This window comes from Lactuca serriola, chromosome 8 (assembly GCF_051521515.1).
Source record: "Lactuca serriola cultivar US96UC23 chromosome 8, Lser_US96UC23_V15, whole genome shotgun sequence".
Classification (NCBI taxonomy): Eukaryota; Viridiplantae; Streptophyta; class Magnoliopsida; order Asterales; family Asteraceae; genus Lactuca; species Lactuca serriola.
The window spans coordinates 15,510,310-15,532,372 of NC_136415.1; the positions used below are offsets into that span (position 1 = coordinate 15,510,310).

Sequence of the window (22,063 nt, forward strand, 5' to 3'; positions counted from 1 at the left end):
CTTTGTGTGTTTAGTTTATAATTAAAAGTAGGTTTAAAACTAGTTGGTTTCACACACATCAAGTTTTTGGCGCCGTTGCCGGGGAACGGTTCTAAAATTAACATTAAATTCTATTTTTATCGATCTTTTGTGTAAGATTTATCTTACACAGAGTTAATTCTTAGGTAATTTAGTAATTAGTATAAGTTTTAATAAAAATCCGTTTTTAAAAGTAATTAGCAAATTTTTCTAGTTTTGCCTTCAACTCGCCGAGTGCACTCATGTCGACTCGGCGAGTTCATCGCTGATTCACAGTTTTAATTTTCATTTATTTTTTGTTCTTTTTATGCGTTTTTATTTATTTACAGTTGTTTCATGACCCGAGGATCTGATACACCTCTGGTCCCTCCTCTCGAAGACCCGGAATCCGCATTAAGGAGGAGCAAAGGAAAAGTCATTGGTGAATCCGCTTCTTCAAAGAATTCGCCACTAAAGAACCTCAAATCCGTTTTCAGCAAGAAGAGGAGCAGCAAATCAGGAGCATCCAGCGCCTCTTTGACAATCGAAGGCCCAATTAAAGAAGGCACCGAGTACGAGACCGAGGAAGAAGAAGAACCCACATACGAGCACGAATCCGATTTTGAAGATGATTTAGCTATCACTATGGCTAATATCGATGAAGTCCCCATGGGGGAATGGAAGAAGAGGATGCGCAATGACACTGGCCCGAGACTTGTGCAGCTCACAATTCCCGCTACCGCTACTTTCGAGCTAAAGGGCCATATTCTCGCTCAACTCAAGGAGATTCCTTTTTATGGAAAAGACCACGAAGATGCCTACAAGCACTTGGACGAGTGAATGATGTGGCTGACTACTTCAATGTACCAAATGTTCCACGCGAGACCCAGCTTTTTCGCATGCTTCCAGTCACAATCAAGGGTGCTGCAAAGGATTGGCTCAAGTCACTTCCTCTCGGATCGGTCACCACATGGGCCAAGATGAAAGAAGAGTTCATAGACCACTTTTTCCCACCTTCCAAAATAGCCAAGCTAAAGAAAGCCATTGCCAACTTCGAGCAACAACCCGGAGAATCCCTTTATGAGGCTTGGGAAAGGTACAAAGGCCTTCTTAGAAATTGCCCACACCATAACCTCAATAGCCAACAAGAGGTCTCCATCTTCTATGATGGAGTCAATGTCACTACAAGACAATTGCTCGATTCACAAGGCCCGCTCACGAAGAAGCCACCTCCGGTGATCAAGGAATTAATAGAAGAATTCTCTAAGCATTCTAGAGAATACCACAATCCAAGAAATGAAGTAAGTCGGGGGGTAGTGAACTCGGCAAATGATAGCATGGTGGCGTTGATGGCTAAGATCGATAGTCTAGATAGAAAGATGACAAAAATGGATCAAACAATCCATGTTATTCGAGTTGGATGTGAGAATTGTAGAGGACCTCATCTCACAAAAGATTGTGACTTAGATGAAAATGGAAACAAGAAGGCTCAAGTGTTCTACTCAAGTGGCGATCGATACGACGAGAATTGGCGGAAACCGAAGAAGGATTGGCTCCCGTATGAAGAATACAAGAAGGCGAAGGAGGAGAAATACAAGCAGAAGGAGAGGGGATTTTATCAAAAGGAAGAACCGGTAATGGAAAAGAAAGCCGATTTAGAAGAATTGTTCACTTGATTCATAGCCGCGTCCGAAAAAAGACACAATGATCATGATGCTGCAATACAAGAGACCAGAAATATGTTAAGGAATCAACAGGCATCTATTCTCAACATTGAGAAACAGCTAGGGCAACTTGCACATCAAGTGAACGAAAGAAGGCTGGGTCAACTTCCAAGTAACACTGAAAATAATCCGAGAATGGAGAATGTGAGTGTTGTGACTTCCAGCTATGAAGAAATTTTCACACCTGCATAGAGGATCTCCAAGGTGAATACAGAAAAGGCAGAAGAGTTGGCTCCAGCTAAACCCGACCAGACTCGCCGAGTCACTCTAATGGGCTCGACGAGTCCATGCGCTGATGACAAAACTATTATTCCCTTAAAGCCATACAATCCCCCTTTGCCATACCCAATCAGAGCCATGCCTGGTGAAAAGGTTAAAGCATATAGAGCCTTCTTGGAGCATGTTCGAGCCCTTCAAGTCAACGTTTCTTTTGTAGAAACAATGCTTCAAACTCCCAAGTATTTTAACTTGCTAAAAGGTCTCTTTGCTGCTAGAAAAGATTTAGCTGAAGTCGCGGAGATAGTATTGAGTGAGCTACCAGAAAAGAAGGGCGATCCGGGGAGCATCATAATTCCTTGCCAATTTGGGAATGTACTTGCCACTAAAGCGTTGACCGATTTGGGTGCAAGTATCAATTTGACGCCCTTCTCTTTCTTCAAGAAGCTGAATTTACCGGAGCCAAGGCCTGTAAATATGAAGATCCATTTGGCGGACAAGACGACTATTCATCCAAGAGGCGTTTGTGAAGATCTTCTCATTAAGGTCGACAAATTTATCTTTCCCGTGGACTTTGTGGTACTTGATATGGAAGAAGACCCCGAAATTCCAATCATTTTGGGGAGGTCATTTTTGAATACCGCATGTGCATTAATTGATGTATGTGAGTCCACACTAACGTTGAGGGTAGAAGACGAGTCAGCGGTATTTAAAGCTTTACCAGAGATCAAGCAAAAAGAGGAAAGAAAAGAAGAGATCTCATTCATTGATTTGGATGATGAGATGCTACAAAAAGAACTTTCACTTTTGCAAGAAGAAGATCCAAGCAAGTTGTTTGTACCCTATGGAGGTAATGAAGACTTTGACAAAGACTTGGAGAAGATAGAAAAGCTGCTGAAAGGAGTCGACTCGGAAAACACAGTGGGAAGTGTGGAATACGATCCGACTCTCCGAGTCGCTTTCCCAGACTCAACGAGTCCAATCGAAATTACCAGCAACTTGGACGATTTTGATCTGCTTGTTACCAGTTCCCTGCATGATCTGCACATGGAGATTTTACCTCATTCTTTAGAAGAACAAGCAGCAGAAGGAGAAATGGATGGTGAATTTCAACACGTTCTTGTAGCATGCCTTGATACGATAATGCAAGAAGAAGAAGATATTCCACTTGAAGATGAGGCAAGCTTTAGAGAAAAGGAAAAGGCAAGGGATAGGAGAGATGATGCTGATAACCCATTCATTACCAAACCTAGAGCACAATTTTTCACCAAATATGAAGTAATGAAGTTTAAGGAAAAGGAAGTGCAAGAGAAGGTGCAAGAGAATGGGGTGAAGAAGAAAAGGAGGAGAAGGGAATTTCATGCAGCTGAGGATGATGCTATAAGAAAGAAGAGAGAAGAATTAAGACGGGCTTACAAAAAGAAGATCCACGCTTACAAGACGAAGTACAAACCACAAAAGGTTATGCGTGCCTTCCCAATGCAGGAAAATGAAGAGACGTAGATGGGAAGGAGTCCAGCTAACGACTCCTTAAAAAGAAGCGCTTGGCGGGAGGCAGCCCGTTATTAGAGTTTCCTTTCTTTCATCTCTTTCGTTTTAGTTTTGTTTGATTTTTGTTTTTAGGATTTTAATCTTCCAAATCATCAAACATGTCTGCTTGAGAGTGCGTATGGACTAAGTGTGGGGTGGAATGAATTTTCTTTTCTAAATGAATGGTAAATTATATAATTTTTGAATTGTTTGCAATTGACTCGCCGAGTCTGACCTTGACTCGACGAGTCGATTCAGTTTCCAGATGAGTTTAAAAATCGCGACCAGACTCGCCGAGTCTGACCCTGACTCGACGAGTCGGGTTTATTTACAGAAAAAAAAATTATTAATTCAAAATGAATTTTTACAACTGGTAACTAGGGTTTTTAACACTAATGAAATCAGTTCCCCCCCCCCCTCACTCGTCGTGCGCCTCCATTTGTGTTCTCTCTCACGCATTCATCAACCTCTCCACTCTTTCTTCAAGATTTACAATTTCCATCACAAAAGGTACTTAATTTCTTCCTTAATTCTGTTAAAGCCATGATTTTTAGATGATCTAGGGTGTCCATTTCATAGAATACCCGATTTTGAAGTTTAGTAAATTTCTAGGGTTTTGATTTAGTAATAATTATATTGTTTTGGATGATTATTCTTGCCCTAATACATCTTAGAAACATCCCTGGACAAAACCCTTGAAGAAATTTTGAGCTTTTATGGTCAAATTTTGACCGACCCATCGAATGACTCGCGCAGTTCATGCGACTCGCCGAGTCGTTCATGGACTCGATGAGTCCAGTCGGGGACCCATGTGTAATCTGTTTTGATGATTTTCTATGTTTTCTGGGTTGTGTGTTCTTTGTTTTGCATGGACAATGTTTCACAGAGGTCAAAGCTCAAGTGGACACCAAGGATATTTTCCTTGGTTAAATTTTCCTCGAATTGAATCGGCTTCAACAATGTCAAGATGGAAGAAGAAGTTGGCTGAAGTCAGAAAGAAGGAGATTTATGTACCAAACAGGGTTGATTGGGATTGGTTGCAAAGTGTTCGGTATGAGGAGGAGTTAGCACCTTATCTTTTGAAGGAATTTACATACGAAGGGGAGACGATGATTTGTGATGGATGGAGCCGGGTCTTTAGAATTCAAGAGCCGGTGTACCGGGAGCTTTGCTGGGAGTTTTTCTCCACGGTATCTTTTCGTGGAGGAGACGATTGCTACCACCCGACGAGTTTCAGTTTTTGCCTTGGGGGCAAGTTCCATCAGTGCTCCGTTATTGATCTTGCCTGTCAGTTGGGGATCTATGACCGGTCATTGGTCTCGACTGCTATTTTTCGCGCCTTTTTGGAACACTCTCATAAGGTGTTCCCCGATGGTGTTACGAGTACGGGTTGGTGGAATACAATCGCCAACAAGTTATACATTCCGAAGTCGGCCCAAGAAGGAAGTATTAGGTCGCCCAAGCACCGTCTCATTCACCGTCTTATCTCCACCACCATCAACCAACGGAAGGACGACGACAAGGTTTCCAACCTTGATGTCTTTTACATTTGGAGCATTATCACACCAGACACCTTTTGCAATATTCAGTGGTGTTTGGCTTCTTATTTGTCGGAGGGTGCGGTCAAGGATCGCAAAACCTCCAAAATTAATGGTGGCATGTTCGTCACCCGGCTAGCCAACTCATTTGGGTCGATGACCCATGGCGCATGGAATTTGATGACGGTGATTCCTACCCCTCCATATAATCCCATTCTTTTCCGGAGGGCTAGGATTATTGAGGATTACGGGGGTGGTCATTATGCTATTCCGCATGATGATCCGGTGGTTGGTCCCGAGGCGCCGGGAAGGAGGGTTCGGTACAATGATTCCGGTAGACAATGATGAAGTACCAATGGATTGGTACAATGTTGAGATGAGGCGGTTGCAAGATCAAATGGTGCGGGGTATCAACTTTAGCAATGAATCACATATCCAACTTTTTTTACCATTTCCATATTCCGCATATCGATGGGGGTAATTTCCCATACATTCCATCTTAGGATGAGGTGATTAACGCAAGGATGATGTAACGACCGAAAAATTCGAACCAATTTAAATTTTTCAAAAACAACCCGATTCCATTAAATTTATTACAAAAAGGTTTTCAATACAATTTATTTAAAGTATTCCCAGAATCACATCACGACAAAAACATGAGGAGCGGTACGATCACGCCTTCGCCTTGCCACGGTCTCCTGAAGAACCTGAAAAACATTAAACCACAACTGTAAGCCCGAAAGCTTAGTGAGATATCCCCAAAATACCAACCACATATACCATACACGCATAACATGCCATAACATATCCGATAACAAATCAGCCATGCACTTCGGGTCTACTGTGTGACTGGTCTGCCGCACCGGCCAACAGTCCACCTGGTCCACCCTCCGAGTCTAGCCATATATCTCGAGCCTGCAGTGTGATTGGTCCGCCCGCATCGGGCCTTCAATCCACCTGGTCCACTCTCTGAATCTAGCCACATACATCGAGTCTGCAGTGTGATTGGTCCGCCCGCACCGGGCCTTCAATCCACCTAGTCCACTCTCTGAGTCTACAATATGACTGGTCCGCCCGCACCGAGCCTTCAATCGGCCTGGTCCACTCTCCGAGCCTCGGAACGTCTGGTCCGCCCTCTTAGGGCCTACAGCCTATCAGGACCGCTCGCTGGGCCTTCGGGACAACCGGTCCGCCCTAGGTATCTTGGCCTACAGCACAAAGCAGGACCCGCCTCAACCCAACTCCATTCCAAACAACCATGTGCACATAAACATACAATCATATAAGCATTCATAGTCAACAAGCCGATCAAACAGATCACATAACATATCATCATCCTAACCAGGATACCGACCTAACCGGTCACTAGCATAGCATCACCTTACCTATCAGGGAACCGACCTTAACCAGGTCTCTAACATATACCATCCTAGCTACCAGAATGCAAACATATCAAAGCAATAACATAACAACAAATACCCGGATCTCAATCCGATAAAGGGCCAGCCTTGGTGCCTTAGACCCTGTCGATATAGTGAGGATAACTCACCTCGAAACTGCCGACTGAACAGATAACCCAAGCTGCTCCGGTCACTGCTACGATCTCCACCACTGGACAACCACCAAGGCATTGAACTCAAAACAATATCCAACAATTAACAAAATGCCCCTGGAAATCACTAGTCAACCCTTGGTCAAAGTCAAAGTCAACCCCTGACTGACTCTACTCGCCGAGTCAACCCGATGACTCACCGAGTCCCCATGCTCAGAAATTCCCCAATCCACGACTCAACTCGTCGAGTCACCCCGAGACTCGCTGAGTCCAACAACTCTGAGTCCACTCACACACAACTCACCGAGTCATCCCTTGACTCACCGAGTCACAGCTCTACCAAAAGAAACTTATACCCCACGACCAAACTCGTCGAGTCCAAGAACAGACTCGCTGAGTCTACGACTATCTTCAACCTACTCGCCGAGTTGTTCTTCCAACTCGCCGAGTTCCAGGCCATCTTCATCCAACTCGCCGAGTTGTTCTTCCAACTCGTCGAGTTCCAGCCTATCTTCAAGCAACTCGCCGAGTCTACCCATGTGACTCGCCGAGTACCACCAGATCGGAATCCATACAGAGGCTTTCCAAGCCATGCAGATGATCTAAACCATAGATCTACCCCTCCTAAGGCCATCCATCACGTAAAGTGGCAATCTTTACGTGAATCCAAGGAGATCTAGGCATTTTCACTCTAGGGTTTGGGTTTGGGACAAGATAGCTCCATCAATCACTCACAAACAGGGACATTTATGCATTCCAACCCTTCTCCATTCCAGATCTGAGGTAGCAACCTCAGATCTAACCTCTAAACTCCAATACACCAAAGGATATGATCTCTACCACCTCCAAAAATGATTAATCTAGATAATAGCAGCTCAAACAATGAAATAATACCTCAAAAGGAGGCTCCAAGAGAAGATTAATCCGGATCCTTGCAAATCCCTTTGATCTAAGTCTCTTCTCCTTCAAGATTTCTTTAACAACCACTTCTCCAAGCTCCAATTGCACTCTAATCCCTCACAATCACGTCTTAGGGCTATTTGGACTTCAACAGAAGGTAAAGAGGTTGGGGAGAGGGTATGAAGTTCTTTATATAGGGCTCATCCTCCGGATTTAGGATTTTCTCCACTTAGTGCCTACTCCCCGAGTCCATCCACTGACTCGCTGAGTCGGCCACTTAACACGCGACCAAAGTCGCGACCCTACTCGCCGAGTCCACCCATGGACTCGCCGAGTTCCCCTTTCCAATTTACTCTTTTAGCCCTTCAACTTTACTCTTGATATTCCGGGATGTTATAATTCTCCCCCACTTAAATTAGGCTTCGTCCTCGAAGCCTGCAGCAACTCGACTTTTGAGCCACTCCCTCAACGCACCACCTGGCATTAACCAAACCAGGTTCCTCAAGGCACCACCATCGAAACTCGAACTCACTTTGTCCTTTCTTGCGGTGTACTGACCACCGCCTCAAGCCGGCCACCGGCTTTACTCTCTGATAACCACACTTAACAACTGAGTACTACCCATGATGCATCACTGCTCCAAATCACAACAATTGTTCGACCCATATGAGCTAGAATAATTATGAACCACCGGATTCCTGATCCGAGTCCAACCCTATCCATTCCACGCTGACAGGAAGACACACTCTTCAGCCTCAGAGCAACTTCCATGAGTCCTCTTCTTACAATCGCATGCACATGCTGCACTAGCTCTAGTACTCTCGGGTTAGGGAAACCCGTCACACTAACGACACCTCCAACACCCCCCACGGTGAACCACCATTACATACTCCATTCCTTGATCAAAATCAACTAGGAATCCAAGACTCCATCCCTGCATCCCTTCCGAGCCTCTTGGCTCTACACCCTCGGAATTCCTTCGGTGACCTCAGCATACATCCAATCCGAATGTGATTCCATTCCACTGCCGCAAACACGCTGCTCAATGACCATACTTGGATTACTCCAATCACAACTCTGCACTGCTGCTTTCACTTCCATGAACTTACACTCCCTCTCGGAGCTACATTCTTCCCTTTCCTTACCAAGAAAAACCACTTGGCTGCCTTGACACTACCACAAGTGCCACGATGCTTGCCCAATGCTACACCACTCCTTCATAGCGTAACCGCTATCCATCCAACACACATGCTCTGACTCTGTTCGCAGGGACTCTCAAGCCCATGCACTATCTCCACTAATCAAGATCAATGCCCAGGGCCAGACCTCCTAATGTTATCACACCGCAACATACACAATCCATATCCTCGAACCGATCTAACAATACCTGCAGAGTCTTCAGCATGACTGGACCGCCTCACCAGGCCTTCAGCCAATCTGGACCACTCTCAGAACCTTCAGCAAATCTGGACCGCCCTCCAGTGCCTTCAGTCTGGCTGGACCGTTCTCTGAGCCTTCGGCCTGACTGGTACGCCGACCGGCCTTTAGTCTATCCGGACCGCTCAACCAGCATTCCTCATTCCGAGTTATCTCTCTGGGAAATCCTCCCATGCATACTGTTCTAGCCCTCTAGGGGTTCCGAACTCTATCTCCATCATACAAACTCGATCCCGGCCTGATCCCAGGCCCTTCACAATCAAATACCCTTGGTCTGTATCCCGCCCCGCATGCCTGTCACTTACTCATACCAGCCTACGCTCTTGGCTGACAGAACACTGTTGAATCCTTAACAGCTAAACAACCGCACATGCTCATCGATCTTCTGGAGAATTTTCCAATTCTCCCCCACTTAGTACTGACTAATAATCACCGGTCGCCATTATCGACCTCCCTCAACAACCTTACACAAAACAATCACTTACACGCGAACTGCGTCCCGCAAGCGCAAACACCCATCACAAAAACACATATCAACGCTGATCGACCCGAGCTCAAAAGAAACTCAATCTGCAGCTAACCATTCCTCAGAATGTAGATGCTACCCATCCCATAAATCAGACGCCGGATTTCCACTAATAACCCCCATGAATGATAACCAACGAAATTCCCAAACAATAACCCATAACCAAACCACAACCCTCAAAAACAACGAATACCGCACCGAAAACCACACAATGAGACTAGCAGATACACAATACTCCACAATAACCATAAGATACACAAGGCATCAAGAAAGAAACATACCCGCAGCTGCATCCGACACTACTCTGACCGCCTCTGTTGTAAGCTGAAAAGCACGACCCTGAGCCCTTGGGGGCTCTGCTCCACCCTGACCTCCACTCGTGATCCTCAAAGTGGCCGCTGCTGGATCCTGCACCGGTCCTGCAGCGAGCTGTGGACATTTGACCCTCAAATGTCCAACCTGATGACAATGATAACAAATCCTCAAATACCGAACCGGCGCTGACTGCCGACAATCCCTCGCATAGTGCCCCTCCTTTCCGCACTTGCGGCATGCACCACTAGACCTACAAACTCCGGTGTGGCTCCTCCCACACTTCCCACAAGTGTGGCTACTCAGGTCTCCCACTCTAGAATCGACGGTCTTGGACCGTTTTGGCGCCGGCTGCAACTGCACCGGAGCCTGCCTTAGCTCACGCAACTGCAACTCAATCTCTAACTCACACCGCCTGGCGGCCTCCTACAACTCCAACAAAGTCTCGCACCTCTGCGTAGACACAAACTGTCTGATATCCCTCTTGAGCATGCTCAGATATCGAGACATCTGAGCCTGCTCCAAAGCAAACTCAGGGCAGAACATCGCCCTCTCAGTGAACATCCTGGTGATCTCAGTCACCGACTCCGAACCCTACTTCAGCTCAAGGAACTCATGAGCCAATCTCTCCCTCTCAACTCGCGGAACATAACGAGTGCTGAACATCTCCCTGAACTGATCCCATGAAACCGCAGCCCTCTGTGCATCCGAATTTGACCTCGTGGTCAATCTCCACCAATCCTTTGCCCCGAGCCTCAACAGGTTCAGAGCACACCTCACCCTCTGATCAGCAGGGCATGAACACGTGAAGAAACACCCCTCCACGTCCGATAACCATCTCATAGCAACAATCGGGTCCTGAACTCCATCAAAGGTGGGAGGCTTCGTATTATCGAAGTCCCGATACTGAAAACCCCGACCAGCTCCTCCCCCTGCCGCTGCTACAGCGGTTGTAGCTGCCGCGGCAGCCGTCTCTGTGAGAGCTGCATAGCGCTCATCAAAATACTCAACCATGGCGGTCTTGATCGACCCAAACAATTCCGGCAACTCGGCCCGGAACAACGCAACAACCTCATCATGCAGGATCTCACGAATCCTCGCATCCAACTCGCACATGCTCATCTGACCAATAACCTCGGGCGGTACTGACCTGCCCGGAACTCCCTCTCCTGCTCCCGATCCGGACCCGGATCCACTCCCAGCATGTCTCGGAATTTCCATACTGAAAAACACCACAGAAATCTCAGACACTTACTACTAACCTGGGAACCAAGTCTCAACCCAACCCTAGAGGTCATGGTTTCCCTGATACGCATATGGGTCATGTGCTTCCAGTAGTACGGGACCATACTACCTTCTACACCTACCCATATTTGTATGAAGTACTACCACCACGCCCTAGAGAAAACATACAGACAAGCGCTCAACCCTCACCACTAGAGGAACACTGGAAATCTCCCATAAGGAAACCCTAGGCTACAGGCATCACAAATCAGGCAGCATTATCATGAAATCCTGAAGATCCCTAGCCTAGCACTAGCATGCTGTTCTAACAAAGCTCAAAACAATTATCATGTATGGTATTTTGGGGTTACTTACTGGCTCCAGCTGATCGTACCTCCGCGTCCTCCTTTACTCGTTTTGAAAACCATTTTAAAGTCTCTTTAGAAAACCCTCCTCGATTTGAGACTGGAGTCACACGAGTGTTCCTCCAATTCACTCAAACCAAGGCTCTAATACCAACTTGTAACGACCGAAAAATTCGAACCAATTTAAATTTTTCAAAAACAACCCGATTCCATTAAAGTTATTACAAACAGGTTTTCAATACAATTTATTTAAAGTATTCCCAGAATCACATCACGACAAAAACATGAGGAGCGGTATGATCATGCCTTCACCTTGCCACGGTCTCCTGAAGAACCTGAAAAACATTAAACCACAACTGTAATCCCGAAAGCTTAGTGAGATATCCCCAAAATACCAACCACATATACCATACACGCATAACATGCCATAACATATCCGATCACAGAACAGCCATGCACTTCGGGTCTACTGTGTGACTGGTCCGCCGCACCGGCCAACAGTCCATCTGGTCCACCCTCCGAGTCTAGCCATATACCTCGAGTCTGCAGTGTGATTGGTCCGCCCGCATCGGGCCTTCAATCCACCTGGTCCACTCTCTGAATCTAGCCACATACATCGAGTCTGCAGTGTGATTGGTCCGCCCGCACCGGGCCTTCAATCCACCTAGTCCACTCTCTAAGTCTACAATATGACTGGTCCGCCCGCACCGGGCCTTCAATCGGCCTGGTCCACTCTCCGAGCCTCGGAACGTCTGGTCCGCCCTCTTAGGGCCTACAGCCTATCAGGACCGCTCGCTCGGCCTTCGAGACAACCGGTCCGCCCTGGGTATCTTGGCCTACAGCACAAAGCAGGACCCGCCTCAACCCAACTCCATTCCAAACAACCATGTGCACATAAACATACAATCATATAAGCATTCATAGTCAACAAGCCGATCAAACAGATCACATAACATATCATCATCCTAACCAGGATACTGACCTAACCGGTCACTAGCATAGCATCACCTTACCTATCAGGGTACCGACCTTAACCAGGTCTCTAACATATACCATCCTAGCTACCAGGATGCAAACATATCAAAGCAATAACATAACAACAAATACCCGGATCTCAATCCGATAAAGGGCCAGCCTTGGTGCCTTAATCCCTGTCGATATAGTGAGGATAACTCACCTCGAAAATGCCGACTGAACAGATAACCCAAGCTGCTCCGGTCACTGCTACGATCTCCACCACTGGACAACCACCAAGGCACTGAACTCAAAACAATATCCAACAATTACCAAAATGCCCCTGGAAATCACTGGTCAACCCTTGGTCAAAGTCAAAGTCAACCCCTGACTGACTCTACTCGCCGAGTCAACCCGATGACTCGCCGAGTCCCCATGCTCAGAAATTCCCCAATCCGCGACTCAACTCGTCGAGTCACCCCGAGACTCGCTGAGTCCAACAACTCTGAGTCCACTCACACACAACTCACCGAGTCACAGCTCTACCAAAAGAAACTTATACCCCACGACCAAACTCGTCGAGTCCAAGAACAGACTCGCCGAGTCTACGACTATCTTCAACCTACTCGCCGAGTTGTTCTTCCAACTCGCCGAGTTCCAGGCCATCTTCATCCAACTCGCCGAGTTTTTCTTCCAACTCGTCGAGTTCCAGCCTATCTTCAAGCAACTCGCCGAGTCTACCCATGTGACTCGCCGAGTACCACCGGATCTGAATCCATACAGAGGCTTTCCAAGCCATGCAGATGATCCAAACCATAGATCTACCCCTCTTAAGGCCATCCATCACGTAAAGTGGCAATCTTTACGTGAATCCAAGGAGATCTAGGCATTTTCACTCTAGGGTTTGGGTTTAGGACAAGATAGCTCCATCAATCACTCACAAACAGGGACATTTATGCATTCCAACCCTTCTCCATTCCAGATCTGAGGTAGCAACCTCAGATCTAACCTCTAAACTCCAATACACCAAAGGATATGATCTCTACCACCTCCAAAAATGATGAATCTAGATAATAGCAGCTCAAACAATGAAATAATACCTCAAAAGGAGGCTCCAAGAGAAGATTAATCCGGATCCTTTCAAATCCCTTTGATCCAAGTCTCTTATCCTTTAAGATTTCTTCAACAACCACTTCTCCAAGCTCCAATTGCACTCTAATCCCTCACAATCACGTCTTAGGGCTATTTGGACTTCAACAGAGGGTAAAGAGGTTGGTGAGAGGGTATAATGTTCTTTATATAGGGCTCATCCTCCGGATTTAGGGTTTTCTCCACTCAGCGCCTACTCGCCAAGTCCATCCGCTGACTCGCCGAGTCGGCCACTTAACACGCGACCAAAGTCGCGACCCTACTCACCGAGTCCACCCATGGACTCGCCGAGTTCCCCTTTCCAATTTACTCTTTTAACCCTTCAACTTAATCTTGATATTCCAGGATGTTACAGATGAGTGGAGCTAGTGGAAGTGGAGCTGCTCATGATCATGATGTTGAGGTGGAGGATTAGTTTTTTTTATTATTTTTATGCTTTGTTGAACAGTTTAATTTATTTTGTTTTCTTTGGTGTGTTTGAGTTAAGACTTTTATTTTTTATGCTTGATGTCTAATTTGCCTTGGTTACTTTCAGATTTTTGATTAGGAATGCTTGCATAAAAGGGTCTAGATTTTGAGAGAGAAAGAAAAATAAAGAGTGGAAAAGAGTCAAGAAAGGGTGGAGTTAGAGTTAAGGTATCGTGTCCGGTCCTTAGGGACACGAGTAAATGAGTCTAGAAGTTTTGAAGATTTGTCAAAAGCTGGAACAAATGCAGAATGTAAATTTTTTCCACCCAGCGGTCTACTCGCCGAGTGCATTTAACTGAATCGACGAGTCGCCTTGTATTTTCGCACTTTCGAAGCTGTTCGCGACTACTCGTCGAGTCGCTTATATGACTCGATGAGTCACTCATTTTTATACCGAAAAGGCTGCTGATTCGATGCTGTTGAATATACCACTTGACCATTTATTCTTCCATATCGATTCTTGAAGACTTTACACTATTTTTCTTGCCTATTCGGAGCTGCCCACATGTGATTTGATGCCCAAGATATGGATGAGCTATTTCCATGTCTAAAGTCAATTGAAGATGGAGTTGAAGAATGAAGATGTCGACCTAGCAACTGCTACCCCAGGGGAGTTTGTTCCAATTCCTTTTTTATTTTGTTCTTTATCATGCATAATATGCAATGAGGACATTGCATAAATTAAGTGTGGGGTTGGGGGTTAATGTCATCTTAGTAAATATAGAGTCCTAATATATAGGTTAATTTTTAAAATTTGCATACCAAAAATGTGACTTAGGGGTTAATTTAGGAAATTTTGGTAAAAATTAAATTAGGATTCCATGTTAGAGTTGTGTGGATAATTGCATGAAGACCCAAATATTTAGTTGAGCCTATATACGTTCTAGTGCATTTGTGGCTTCCCTTATTCTAGTGAAATCATGGGACAAAAACACGACCCTGCTTAGTTTGAAGGATGCAATATGTTTAGCATCATGTACCAGAAATGTTTACAGGAAAATTATTATCGTTAGCCAATAAAGGTTGAGGTTGAGCGCCCCTGCTTAAGCATGTAGGGTTTTGAGTGAAAAAAAAAAGTAAGGTACATGTTTAAAAAAAAAAAAGAGAATTACAAGAAAAGTTGTAAGAATTTTGGATCCGTTAAAGTAAAGATCAAAAGATCAAAATTCCGAAGATTCAAAAAGTTGAAGATACCAAAAATAAAAAAAGGTGGTGAATTCAAGAATCAAAGACAAATTATCAAAGAAGTGAAGAATTCCAAAAAGAGCTCCATAGTGGTATCGAAAAAAAAAGTTGTAATTTTTCTAGATTATGTATGCTTGGGTTGCTCAACTAAAAATACCTTGAGGATAGGAGGTTTTCTGTGGAAGGATTCGGAGGGATGCATAAAATGAGCATTGTTCGGGATAAGTGGGCGAATGTTTATGAGGATTGTTAGTATTTGGAGTATGGGGGTATTTAGGAAAATTTTTAGACACAAATGTATTCGTTGTGGTCTTGGCATAATGGTTGGGTTAGATTGGAGTTGTCATATGTGATTCTAATGTGTTGAAATTCAGTTTTTCTTGGGGGCAAGCAAAAGTCAAGTGTGGGGTATTTTGATATTTGCATATTTAGTTCATATTAAGTATAGATTTTTTTATCATTTATTAGCTAATTTATTGCATTTCATGGACAAAAGGTATTTAAAAGTGTTTGAATTATGTTTTCAGTCCAAAAGTGAAGCTCGGAAGAAAAAAGAAGCAGGAGAAGCGGTTGGGAGCTCGGGAATTGAACAAAGAAGAAACCCACAAAAAACAACACCTACTCAGCGAGTAGGGTCGACTACTCGGCGAGTCTGAGCGAATATTCGAGAAGATAAAGACTCGGAGACCCAGAGACTTATCGTATACGAGGATTGAGAGATGGACTCGGCGAGTCGGCACCTGACTCGACGAGTCGTTTCGCATATATAAAGATAACTCCTCATATCGAAAAGGAGAGAATTCTGAAACCCTTCTGGAGAGATTAGCTACGATTAAAGAGCCAGAAGAACCTTGGAGAACAAACATACAACCTAAAATCCAATCCTGAAGGAGATTTGAGGCAAATTTCATCATTCTACTTAATCTTTTGTTTTCCATTATGGCTAGACAATTAGAATTCGTTTATTTGCTGTTATTTACTTCAATCATGAGCTAAAACTCTTAAACTTCTGTTAGGGGATACAAAATTGAGACTATGGTTTGATTATTGGTAGGATTAATTAAATATTGGTGATTTTTGTTATTTTTAGCTTGCTAAAGAACCTTGCGTGTGAATGATAATTAATTTTCTGTTAATAGGAAGGTAATTAAATAGCATGAACATCTTTTGATTATCAACCTCATATGTTTACGTGACCACTTCATCATATGTCTAGGATTAATGAACATGAAACTAGAATTAATAAGAAAATTAAGTAAATTCATGTGTGAGCTTGTGTGATAACCATCAACAAGAAATTAACTAAAGGACCAAATTAGTTAATTATTGCAAGTCTAAATTAACCCGAATAATTAATCTAGTGAATTTAATTAAATTAGACAACTGATCAATGTTTGAGTTAGTTATTTTACTAAGGGTTAGTGTAGCGAACGCGAAGCTAATCATTAGAGTCGGTAGCCAATAAAAGAATTAATCCATTACACTATTACCATGAAATCAACCATAGGATCAATTGAGTTGAACTAAACAGAAGTTCCTTCCCATTATTGAATCTAGTTAATTCTTTTCTTTTGTAGTTTTTTAAATTAAGTGATAGTAAGTTTCTAGTCTTGTAAAACTAGAGAAAACCCCTACTTATTAATTAATTTAGATAGAATTAGTTTTTAGTTTTAATTTACCGTTCCCTGTGTTCGATACCCTGCTTATTTAGCTATACCACAATTGATAGGTCCACTGCCTTTGTGTGTTTAGTTTATAATTAAAAGTAGGTTTAAAACTAGTTGGTTTCACACACATCAAGGTTCTCGGAAAGGAAAGGATCTGTCTTGCTCATGCTAGCTAATTTTCAAGATCAAGGAGGTGAGTACTAACTCTCTTATTATGTAGGCATTACTTGTTTTATGTTATTGTTCACAGATACCTAAATAACATGTGATTATGTGTGTCTAATCACATATGATTTATGTGGCTAAGATTCTTTTAGGAGTTGTCGATTCAATAATTGTTTTTTTTTCACTTTAATCATATGTGATTAAATACATTTAATCAGATGTGATTATATGTTTCTAATCACATATGATTTTATTTGGAAAAAACAAATCTTGTCTATTTAAATCATATGTGATTAGATACATACAATCACATGTAAATATATACACGATAACAAATATTGAACCAAGAACGCAAAAGCAAATCTTTATCCAAATTAATCATATGTGATTAAATACTTATAATCACATATGATTATATACACAAGAACAACTATTAAATCGAGAACACAAAGATAAATATTGTCCACATATATCATATGTAATTAAATGCATATAATCACATGTGATTATATGTATTCTAATCACATAGAGTTTATGTGGAAAATATTTATTTTTATGTTCTCGATTTAGTTATTGTTCTTGTGTGATTAATTACATGAGATTATATGTATCTAATTAGATATGAATTATATGAACAATATTCATTTTCGCGTTCTTGTTCAATAGTTGTTCTTGTACATTTAGTCACATATGATTTCTATACACACGATTCATTTTTGCGTTTTTGATTAAATAGTTTTTCTTTTTCCACATTAATCATATGTGATTAATACATACAATCACATATCATTAACTACATAAGCAAAAATATTGAATCATGAATATTATCAATATAAATCATATGCGATTTGATACATATAATCACATGTGATTAAGTACATGAGTACAATTATTGAATTGAGAAAGAAATAATGAATCTTGTCCACATAAATCATATGTTATTAAATACATATAATCACATGTGATTAAATATATTAGAACAATTATTGGATCGACGCAAGAATAAATATTTTCCATACGAATCATATATGATTAAATAAATATAATCACATGTGATTAAATACACAAGAATAACTATTGAATTAACACGTAAAAACAAATATTGTCCATGTAAATCATATGTGATTAATTACATATAATCAGATGTGATTTATTACACGGTGTCAATTATTAAATCAAAAACATGAAAATAAATACGGCCCATGTAAATAATATTTTATTAAATACATATAATCATGTGTAATTATATGTATCTAATCACATATGATTTACGTAGACAATATTCATTTTTTCATTCTCGATTCACTAGTTTTTCACGTGTATTTAATCACATGTGATTATATGTATTCGATACATATAATCACATGTGATTATATACACGAGAAAAACTAATGAATCAAAAACACAATAACAAATCTTTGTAGGCGGGGGTAGGGGTGGTGGCGGCGGGTGGTGGAGGCAGGGTGGTGGTGATGGGTGGTAGTGGTGTGTAGTAATGGGTGGTGGGTTTGGTGGGTGGTGGGTGAGTGTGGGTGGTGAAGGTGGGTGGTGTTGGTTGGGCGGTGATGGTGGTGGCGGGTGGTGGTGGTGGTTATGGTAGGTGGGTGGTGGGTGGTGGTGGCGGCGGGTGGTGGTGCGTAGTGATGGGTGGTGGTGGGAAGTGGCGGTTGGTGGTGGGTGGTTTTTGTGGTGGGTGGGTGGTGTCGGGTGACGGGTGGTGGTAGGTAGTGGTTGGTGGAAGTGGGTAGTGTTGGTAGTGGCGAGTGGTGGTGATGAGTGGTAGGTAGTGGTTGTTGGTGGTGGTGGTGGGCGATGGTGATTGATATTGCCATATTTATACCTATTTTCAAGAAATATTTGAGTACATTTTTATTAATAAGTTGATAATATGTTTAGAATAATGATACTTATGACTTTAAATTGTTATTTTCAATCAATTAGAAGTATTTTCGAAGAGAGGGACCAAAAGCGACAATCTATAGAACATGGGAGACTTGGAACACAAGAGACGAAGAAATCCTCAGAAATTACTAAAACCACGTCGTGGCATGGATATCCACGACGTGGCATGAGTAGTCTTGAAGATAAATATCGCATAGAGAAGTAGACCTTACCGATGCGGATAACTTGGGGATCACGTTGTGGCATGTATATCCACGACATGGCGCGGGATTTTTAAGATTATTTAAGCTCTCTTGGTCATTACAAAGAAAAGAGACTTTTGGCTAGAGAAAGGTGTTCCAGAAGGCGATTTTGAGCAGAAGAAAAGTTCTGGAAAGAGGGTTTCAACACCATAAGAGTGAAGGTCCATAATCTAGTTTAATTATTTGTTACTTGAGAATATGTTTCTTAATACTTTGATTTGTGTTAATGTGTTAGTTGCTATTATGAGCAGCTGAATCTAGCTACTCTTGTTTAGCTAGATGAAGCTTCTAACTTATGAATAGCTTAATTTTTATGGATTTATTTAGTTGGTAAATTGCTTGTGTTTGATTTATAGTTACCTAGCATGCTTGTGTTTGTTTCTTTAGTTGCTTAAATTCATGTTCAGTGTAGTTTAGTGACCATTAGCTGCATGAACTTGTTTACCTAATGATTTAGTGAACATTAAATTGTTAGAGCTAGGATTGACCAATCTTAGTTAGTAACTAGAGTAAATAAACTTAGATGTGCTAGAGAACGTGTATTGTGACTATAATTGCGTTTACATAATAAATCTTACATAGCATATTCATATTCATAATTGATTCTGTGTTTAATTGTGTGTGACCATACATAGTTTGACATGAATTAATTAATTATTGGTAAAGTTAGAACTAAATTACTAATACAATTAAAACCAACTTGATAATCCATAATTATTAATTAGCCATAAGGACATAGTGGATTCGAACTAGACAAGAGTGTGTTTTTACTTATTGATTGAATTTGAGTTAAGTTCGTCTGATCTTGTAAAATCAGATAGAAACCCCTTCTAAAATCGTTAATAATTAGGTTAATTGAATAGAAAGTAGATTAATTAATAACACCGTTCCCTATGATCAACACCCGACTTACCCAAACTATACTATAATCTGACTAGGTACACTACCTATAAGTGCATAGTTAGTTTAAGTTTGTTCGGTTATAAATATTAAAATTAGTGGGTACTTTCGTGCACATCAAGTTTTTGGCGCCGTTGTCGGGGAACGACTTAGTTTATTAGCTTATTTATTTGCATTAAGTTAATCGATCCTTTTTGTGGGGTAAAACCCACAAAAAGTTAATTTTCAGCAAAGTTTAAATTTTTTTTTAGCCACAGAGTCCACGACGTGGCCAGATACACGCCACGACGTGGTTTCTGAGAATTCTAGTTTTTAGTTTTTAGTTTATTTTTCTATTTCAGTTTTACGTTTTTTTATTGTGTTTAGTTTGTAGGATTTCATGACCAGAGGATCTAACACGCCTTTGGTGCCCCCGATTAAAGATCCAGAAGCTGCACTTCACAAAAAACTGATAAGAAGACGCCATTGCAAGAGCTAAAGTCAGCATTTTCAAGGAAGTCGGTAAATAAGACAGGAGAGTCAAGTTCATCTTCAAGGCACAAGAGCAATTTTGAACACTTGGATCAAATACCCGTCCAAACTGAATCCGAATACGATACCGAGCCTGAATTTGAAGAACTTACGATCGAACCCGAGAACGAGCCAAGGAACGAGATGTCAAACATTGAAGAGATGTCCATGGGAGCTTACAAGAAGTGGATCCGAGAAGATGTGGGTCCCAGTTTAGTCCAACTCGCAATACCTGCCACTGCCACATTCGAGGTGAAGGGGCACATGTTGACTGCACTAAAGGATATCCCATTTTTTGGGAAAGATCATGAGGATGCTTTTAAGCATTTAGATGAAGTCAATGACATTGCGGATTACTTCAATGTCCCAAATGTCAACAGAAACACCGTCTTGCTTAGGATGCTTCCCATTACTTTCAAGGGAGCTGCTAAAGAGTGGTTAAAATCACTTCCACTGGGCACAATCACAACATGGTCTCAAATGCGTGAGCAATTTCTGGACCAGTTTTGCCCACCATCCAAGATAGCTAAACTCAAGAAGGCAATAGCTAACTTTGAGCAACAACCGGGGGAGTCATTATACGAAGCATGGAAGCAGTACAAGGGCTTGCTCAGAAATTGCCTTCAACATGATCTAAATGTGCAACAAGAGATGTCGATTTTCTATGATGGGGTCAACATTATGACGAGACAACTCCTTGACTCTCAAGGACCTTTGACAAATCAAGGAGCTGATTGAAGAATTCACGAAGCACTCTCGCGAATACCACAACCCTAGGCAAGATGGAATCAAAGGCGGTGGAGGGACCCAAACCGAAAAAATAGCAGCTGTGATGGCTATGTTGAATAATTTGGATCGAAGGATAACACAAATGGACCAGTCAATTCATGCCATGAGAGTGGGTTGCGAGAGGTGTAGTGGTCCGCACTTGACCAAAGACTGTCATTTAGATGAGTTTGGGAACAAAAAAGCTCAAGTGTGCTACTCGAGTAGGGATAAGTTTGATGAAGACTGGAGGAAACCAAAGAAGGAGTGGCTGCCATATGAAGAGTATAAGGAGAAAAAAGAAGAGAAGTATAGGCAGACAGGTCTAGGCTTCTATCAAAAGGAGCAGCCACCAGCTGAGAAGAAACCCGATCTAGAGACCATCTTGATGAAGTTTATGGAAGCTTCGGAAAAGAGACACGATGCCACTGATTCTGCTATTATTGAACAGCAAACTTTAATAAAGAATCAGCAAGCCTCCATCAATAACCTTGAAGTACAATTTGGTCAACTAGCCACTCTGGTTCATGAGAAGTTATCCCCAAAAAATCCTGAAACGAATGCCCAATCTCATGTAATGGCCATAGATACTGAAGAAGAGGCCATCTCTGAGTTCTTAGAAGCCTTAGAAGTTGAACAACAGCAGCCCGATCCAAAGTTGAAGAAGCCCAAGCTCGAAAATCAAGAAGCTGCTGAATTCCAGAATTCACGACGTGAACCATATAAGTTCACGACGTGGGCCCCTCATGAACAGAAAAATTATGTAGCTGGTTGGGTTTATCAGCCACCTTTGCCTTTTCCTTCCCAAGCTACCCTTAGTCCACTGGAAAGAGAG

At 42.4% G+C, this 22,063-nt stretch overlaps 2 non-coding genes across 2 annotated transcripts; both read right to left on the minus strand.

Annotated features, from left to right (window-relative positions):
• Window positions 1-1,025: 1,025 nt before the first annotated feature.
• On the minus strand, window positions 1,026-1,132 carry LOC145071706 (small nucleolar RNA R71). Its single transcript, XR_013690713.1, has one exon. It is a non-coding gene; the product is annotated as a small nucleolar RNA R71 (small nucleolar RNA).
• Window positions 1,133-20,991: 19,859 nt separating this feature from the next.
• LOC145071543 (small nucleolar RNA R71) lies at window positions 20,992-21,098 on the minus strand. Its single transcript, XR_013690552.1, has one exon. It is a non-coding gene; the product is annotated as a small nucleolar RNA R71 (small nucleolar RNA).
• Window positions 21,099-22,063: the final 965 nt, after the last annotated feature.